An 8,301-nucleotide genomic window follows, 5' to 3' on the forward strand; every position below is an offset into this window, starting at 1 on the left:
TAAAAAAGTGCTGTTCACGGTTAATCTGGAGTATTGAGATTTACAATTTATTGAAAGAACAACTGAAAATCAATTTAGGTTGCATATGTGTCATGTGTGGAGAAGAACCCTCTAGCTAGTCCGTCATTTATCCTTTCATTTTAATTTCATGGTTTTGTCAATTCTGTAATTTAATTAAGTTTAATTTACTTTTCATCAAAACCAAACACCCATCCATTATTAAATTATATTATTTATTTAGTTTTCTTTATTGTTAGTCTTTTAATTTAATTTCCATCCATTTCAGTTCCTAGTGTTTAATTTAATTGTTTTCATTATTTTGAGTCATTTTAAGTGTGTTTCGAGTTATTAGAGTTTTTAGCCTAATTTTGTGTCCTTGAGTCTTATTTAATATTTTTAAATTAATTTAGAATAGATTAGCAATCCCTCCTAATCCCCGGCCTAGAACGATACCCTACTTACATCTATACTACAATTGTCAAAAAGAGGGTTTAATTTGTGTGCTTATATATTTCGCACCAAATTTTGGCGCCGTTGCCGGGGATTAGTAACTTTGCTAATCCCTTTATTTTTGTTTTTGTTTATGTTTATATTGGTGTTTGTGTATTTTACTTTTGATATTTGATTTATTTTTCTTTCTTTGATTTTAGGTTCAAATGGAGCCAAGGGAAATTTAAAGGAAAGATGCGTCCGGCTAAAGACGTTAAATCAAGCGCTTCTTGGGAGGCAACCCAAGCATTCAACGAAGGGAGACTTTGGAATTGCTAACCCAATCAGCTTTGCATTCTTCCACCATTATCTTTACTGCTTTCATTTTGTTTTGTTTAGTTAGTTGTGTTATTTGGTTGATTTCTGTGAGTTTGTGTTATTTAGTTTAAGTGTGGGGGAAGGTTAACCAAAGTCTCTTTACATTAATTTACATATAAAAAAAAAAAAAAAAAAGGATAAAATTTAAAATTAATGAAAAAAAAAATAAAAAATACATAAAAAAAAAAAAATTACATAAAAAAAAAAAAAAAATGCAAATATTTTACAATGATGTAAACTAATAGTATTCATTGGTCGGGTGGTGCTTCAGCAGTCGGCGGGGCCACAGAAGGAGGAGGCAACAGAGGTTGATCAGTTGGAGCTTCACTACGCGGTGCCGCTCCAGAAGATGAGGGCAGATGCTGTTGGAACAGACCCACAAACTTCCGATGATCCAGTAAAATTTGACCATCAGTGTCCTGCATCTGGTCAATCTTCCTCTTCATGCTGGTGGCATAGCTGTGTGCAAGCTTGTGCAATTCTTTATTCTCATGCTTGAGCCCTTTAATCTCTTGTTTGAGACTCTGTATTTCAGCCACCAACGACTCAACATGACGGGTTCGAGCAAATAGGCGTTGGGCCATGTTGGACACAGAACTCGCACACTGCACGCTAAGAGCCAGAGACTCCTTAACCGCCAATTCATCGGACCGTCTAGCGAGCAGTCTGTTATCTCTGGGAGTGACAAGGTTTCGGGCCACCACCGCAGCGGTCATGTCATTTTTTATCACCGAATCCCCCACGGTAAGAGGACCGGTAGGGGATATGAAGGTTGGCCGCCATATGTTGTCTGGTGAAGGCGGAGCTGCCTCTTCACCAATGTTCAAGTCAAAACGACGATCAGAAGGGCCAGACATTTTTAAGAGGTGGTGAAGAAAGAAGAGAGTCGGACTGATTAAGATTTTGGAAATTGCAAGAAGGGAGTGTTTACAAGAGGGAGCTCAAGTGTGTTGTGGAACACAATTAGCGCCTCTATAAAAAGAAGAAATCGGAGAGACGCTCCTCAGAGAGGCGTCCTCTCGCAAATCGAAGAGTCGGGGCTCGTTTCTCAAACGCCTGATTCTTTTCTCAAAAGAGGCGTTTAATTTCTTAAAAGTTGGGCTTGCTCAGAAACCACGAGCCGAATCCCGGATTTCGAAAGATCACTTTGTCCAGACGTGTTGTCACTCGTCACATGCAACCGGTAGCTTTGCGGAAATCACGGGCAGTTTGTCGAAGCACCAATTCAGAAATCGAAGAGGGAAATTCAATAGTCAAAGACACGCTAGCTTTCTCAAAAGCTGGGCTTCAACCCACGGGCAAATCTTCTTTTCCAGATTTATCCGCACGTGTCACATGCTACCTCTACAATCGACGATGCTCAGAGCTCGAAGCGCCGATTCCAGATATCAATGAGGAATCTGCTTTGCGGAAATTACGGGCAGCTTTGTCAGAAAGCGCGTAATTTGTACTATTCATCCATCTACCGGCTGCCGACAATGAGTGAGAGAATAGTTCCGGTTGTGAAGACAAGTCCTATAAGTTTCTACCTTCGCCTTCCACAGCAAAAGCACACTCTCTCAGCACACCCTCTCAACACTTCTTCATCTCCGAAAATGCATTCCCAAAGAATCCTCCTAAGTTACTCTGTGTTCCTCATTCCTTGGGATACTCCTGCGAACAACCCATTCAAAAGCAAAAGTATTTCATATCATGAAGGTTGAAAGCAAGAGTATCTCATATCATGCTTTCTCCCTGTCCTTTCTCCAGCCAGCACCTGCTCTCGAGTACTCATCATCTTGTGCTTTCGCTTTGTTTCTCACTTATAAGGGAAGTGAAGATGATACCTCGAAGCATGTGGAGACAACGTGCTGATTCATCCTCAACTAAGGACAAGGAGAAAGAGAGCAAGAGGTGGGCACTTGGAAAGATTGAAGAAAGAAACAGACCAATACCTCTACCTCGTGCCTGCCCGCCATGCAGAGGAAACAAGCAGAGAAGAATGCAGCTTGCGCAATCATCCCAGCGTAAGGAGTCTGAGATGAAGAACAAGAGAAGCTGCCACATCTGCTTGGAGAACAAATAAGGAACTGCAACATTCCCAAAGAGCAAAGCCTTGCAGTACAATAGCATAAAATCATCACTTGCAAGTGAAAAGCTAAGTGTCACCCTGTTCAAGAGGAAAGCTGTGGAAAGTCAACAAGCACGACCAATGATTACTTATTAGTTTTATTCATTATCTTTTATCGTAATTTTCAATTTTTCGTTTGCAATTTTTTTAATTAATTTTCTTGCGTACTTAACTGAATTATTTCTTTTCTTTGCAGGAACTTTTGGTTATTTCCACCCTTGAAGTTGATTGCAGAATTTTAGCTTGGGGGTCATCGCTTGATTTTACTGCAAATTAGGGAAGTTTTCAGTCCAATTGCGTTATTTTGTTTCTTATTATTTTTTTTATTTTATTTTATTTTTTTATTTGCATTATAGTGTTTTCTGACATTGGGGACAATGTCAAGTTTAAGTGTGGGGGTAGAAATCTCTAGAATTTCATTTGTTTCTGTGTTGTTAGTTTTTGTTTTCTTAAAAAAAAAAAAAAAAAAAAAAAAAAAAAAAAAATCGGAAAATTTAAAAAATCCAAAAATATTGTCTTGTTTCCCTTATTGTTTTGAATTAGATTTTTTGTTAGTTTCCCTACCCAATGATATAATTGGATCAAATTTGAACCATGATCATCAAGAACTTAGTTAACATGTGTTTTGTGAAATTCCTAATTCTCTTGTTAGTTTTGTACATGTTTGATCATCTTTGAAAAACCAAATGCACATAGCCTTGTTAATGTGAAACTAAAGTATGACTTAAAGCTTCATATGTGAATTTAGTGACCATATACATCCTATGTGAGTTTTTGAGCCTATTGAAAGTGTGTGCATTTTTCATACACTCCTATTCTTTCATGTGTGAGGAACTTATGTGAGATACATCTCTAGAACTTGCGTAACGATCTTTCGAAATGTTTGTCATTGATTGCATGAACTTGGAAATGATAGAGGCATTAGGTTTACCACTATGGCCCAAATAACTATGTTTCCCAAAGAAAAATGATATCATTAAATTGCCAATTTGAGCCGTGTATGTTGAGCCTTTTATTTCTTATCACCAGATATGTCTACCCTTATGCCTGAAACATTTTTTCTTACCCTTTCCAAGCAAGCTAGTGAGCAATGCGAGATTGTCTTATGAGAAACGTTTGTGAAGTACTTTGAAGGTGTTTGGCAAAAGAATAAGTGTGGAGGTATTTCATGTTTGTATTTAGTTGTGAAAAGAAAAAAAAAAAAAAAAAAAAAAAAGAAAGATTGTATACAAAGAAAATAAAAAGTTTTTCAAGTTTCAGTTAAGGGTGTGGTTGGAGGTGCTAGAAGAATTGTTGGAGAGCTTGAGTTCTTATAAATCTAAAGAAAAGAATTACTTGCAATGTAGCTTGGAACTTGTGTTTTCCTATTCTTTCGTTTCAATAACCATATCCATAAGCCTCATTACATCCAATAAAAGTCCTCTTAATTTAAGTTTTGCAATTATGACTGTGGAGAAGTGATCTTTATGCAAGCTTATGGTAGAAATTTCACATTTGATTCTTTGAGCGAAACACATTAAAACTAAACACATGTGTGATTGAGTGCATATCCCGTGAGAAGGTTACTAGTTTGCATATGATGATTTTAAAAATAAAAATTTGAAATTGCATTAGCATGGCTATCTCACACACTACACTTCAAGGATGATTTAAAGATTACTGCTAATATTTGAATTAGGAATTTGAACTTGGATTAACTTGTTTGGTGCTAGCTATGGTTCTTGATGATTTGTTTTCTTAAATGAAATTCTATGAGGGTCACATAGGGGGAAGCTAATGTTTTTCTTGTTACTTCGTGTTCTTGTTTTCTTTGTTTTGCTCGAGGACTAGCAAAAGTTAAGTGTGGGGGTATTTGATCGGATCATATTTATATATATTTTTACTTCGAATTCACTCGTCTTTTCTTAGTTAGTTCCTTATATTTTTGAGCTATTTACGTTATTTTTGTGTTTATAGGATTTGTTATGCAAAGAAAATAAAAATAGAACAAGTGAAATTTTATGTAATAAATTCGTCAAAACTGTCTGTGTAGATCAGCTTTTAAATTAAATTAAAAAATATATATATAATAATGATAAGTCATGATGATGTTTGAAACATCATCATGATGGTTTTGTTTTGTAGAAGAAAAGAAAGGAACGGATGGAGAAACAAGAAAGAAAAAAAAAAATATAAAAAAATAAAGGAAGGAGACAGCGTGAGCAATAGAGAAAAGCAGAAAACGTGAAAGGGATCCAAGAGGGAGAGCTGCTTTGGCAGCTGGTGAGAGACAGGTCAGAAACAAAAAGAATAATAAAAAGAAGAAGAGAGATGCTGCCTTTGGGCAGCTGGCAAAGTGGAAGGAGCGGGAAAAACGTGAAAAAGAAGAAAGGAATAGCTGCTTTGCAGCTAGGGGACTTGGAAAAAAGAATAAAATAAAGCTGCTGGGGCAGCGTGAAAGGAGACAGCAGAAATAGCCAGGCAAGACAGAGGGGAGAGGGGGAGCTGCCTCTTGGCAGCTCGCAGAGACGCAGGCCAGAGAAAAAAAACGTGAAAAAGGAAGGAGGCGCTGAGGAATGAAGGAGATTAAGGGCAGAAGGCAAGCAGCAGAAACCGGGGGCTGCCCTTTGGCAGCGTGAAGGATAGAAGCTGCCTTCGGCAGTTTGAGAACCAGCGTGGACAGAAGCAGCAAGCTTCTCCTCTTTCGGTTTAATTTTTCCAAACTTCTCTTTTATTTCTGTTTTTAATAATGTGTAATTAAATTTATGTTGGTTAGAGGTTAATTCGAAACCATGAATATATTTGTAATATGAATTGATTACCTTCGGTTGTGATTTCATAAGTTGTGATTTCAATTTACTTATCCGTTCGTATAAAAACTGATTTGTGTATGTTGGTTGAGAGTGCACGCTTAATTTACATGCATGAATTTGATGCTAGAATATAAGTGAATTTCACCTAATCGTTATGAACTTATTTTCACAAGTAGTAAAGGTTGCTAGTCACAATCACGTTAAGTAAATTCTTGGCAAGAGTATCATGCTTTTCATAGTTACGAATGCCTCGTCAATGCTTATAGTTTTCACAAAGTTTAATGATCTTTGATTGTATCACTATTGTGCTTTTCACGTAGGGGACTTTTGAAGAATGTTTTGAATTGTTGTATGCGTTTTTCCGTCCAATTCAATAACTTAAGGAAAACTTGAAGATTAAAAAAGTGCTGTTCACGGTTAATCTGGAGTATTGAGATTTACAATTTATTGAAAGAACAACTGAAAATCAATTTAGGTTGCATATGTGTCATGTGTGGAGAAGAACCCTCTAGCTAGTCCGTCATTTATCCTTTCATTTTAATTTCATGGTTTTGTCAATTCTGTAATTTAATTAAGTTTAATTTACTTTTCATCAAAACCAAACACCCATCCATTATTAAATTATATTATTTATTTAGTTTTCTTTATTGTTAGTCTTTTAATTTAATTTCCATCCATTTCAGTTCCTAGTGTTTAATTTAATTGTTTTCATTATTTTGAGTCATTTTAAGTGTGTTTCGAGTTATTAGAGTTTTTAGCCTAATTTTGTGTCCTTGAGTCTTATTTAATATTTTTAAATTAATTTAGAATAGATTAGCAATCCCTCCTAATCCCCGGCCTAGAACGATACCCTACTTACATCTATACTACAATTGTCAAAAAGAGGGTTTAATTTGTGTGCTTATATATTTCGCACCAACACATTGCGATGCGAACGGCGCTGTGTGTTAAACGACGTCGGGGTGAAGCTCCGGTAGAAGAAGTCGTGGAAGGAAAATTTATGTGACTTGAAGAGAGGCATTCGGGTATTTATAGAGGGAAGGGGTTTTGGAATGAGATGTGAGGATGTTAAAAATTATTTTAAATACTCTTATTTTAAGTTAAATATAAATAATATTTAATAAAAACTTATTGTATGATTTACGATAAACAAATACGATTAGAATTATCGTAAAAGAGGTTCCTTCAGATGGTTTTCGGCCTTGGAGTCCAAGAGTTTTGTGGTAGGGGACCCGCAATAGCTTGTTTCACAAGATTACGAGAGAGTAAACAGTGAATGGCATGTGTAATGCGTATGGAGTGACGTCATGAGACTTGGATCGACAACGCTGGCGGGTCCAGAACCTGCCAAAACCACACCATATAATTGGGTTAATGATGCATTAGGTTTGACTTGGTTAAGCTCAAACCTCAAATTAGTAGCATAAACTAACATTAACAAAAAAAAAAAAATTATTTCTCCATTTTCTTTCCAACGTATGTTAGAAATCGTTCGAAAGTAATTTTTGTTTTGTGAAATTTATAACTAAATTTTGGTAAAAAACACAAGTGAATCTTGAAAAACACTTGAAAATGTTTTCTGGAAAAAATACATAACTAGTACTTCTTCCAGGAAGTACTTAAGTGCTTTTAAAACTCAAAAATATTTTCTCTAAAAACGGGCTGTAGATTCACTGTCCCCTTTTACGTGTCTTATTTGTGTCTCGTTTACTTATATTTTGACACATATCCTCTAACTTAACTGAGAGATAACGCCGTTAAGTTTTTACTTGACATTTAAAAATTAAAAACAAAATCAAACACAGGAGGATCCTTCTGCAGATTTTTGAGTTCCTTCATATCAAAATCCATATATCAACACCCACAGATCAAAATCCCTAACTAAAAGCCCCAGATCAAAATCCATAACCAAAACCCATACGACACAACGAATACAACGATAGGCCGAGTTACTGAGAGAGAAAACGAAGATCCGCTTGGATGCCATATGCGAAACTCATATTTTTCTTCTCAAACCCCGATAGGCCGAGTTAATGAGAGGGAAAACGAAGACGGCGACAAATCGAATTCGGTTGAAGCGGAAACGGAAAGAAAGAGGAAGGGAAATGCGATTCATTTTTGATGGGGGAGATGGGTTGATTGAGAGTGCAGAAGGTGTTTGATAATATGACTAAGAGAGACTTGGTCTTGGAATTCTATGATCTGGTGTTACTCTCAGAAGGGTCTTCACCATGAGTCATTGAAGATGTATAATGGGTCTTGATGGGTTTATGATTGTTGGGTTGCTTTCGCCTTGTGCTCAATTGGGCGCATTGAATATTAAATAAAAAAGAAATGAATAACTTAACAAAGTTATTTCTCAATTAAGTTAGAGGATATGAGTCAAAAGGGAAATTTTATTTGAACTTATACAACCTCTTTCTACACCCAACTTACTCTTTACACCCATATTATTTTTAATTAAAGAATCAAGCTCTTTTTAAACCCAAATTTACTATCTAAAATACCCTCACAAACTCAATTCAATATATAAAAATTCATCTTTACACCCTTTTAGAAAGCAAAAGCAAGAGGAGGTCATTGATCACTTTG

The sequence above is a fragment of the Malus sylvestris genome, chromosome 16 (genome assembly GCF_916048215.2).
Source record: "Malus sylvestris chromosome 16, drMalSylv7.2, whole genome shotgun sequence".
Classification (NCBI taxonomy): Eukaryota; Viridiplantae; Streptophyta; class Magnoliopsida; order Rosales; family Rosaceae; genus Malus; species Malus sylvestris.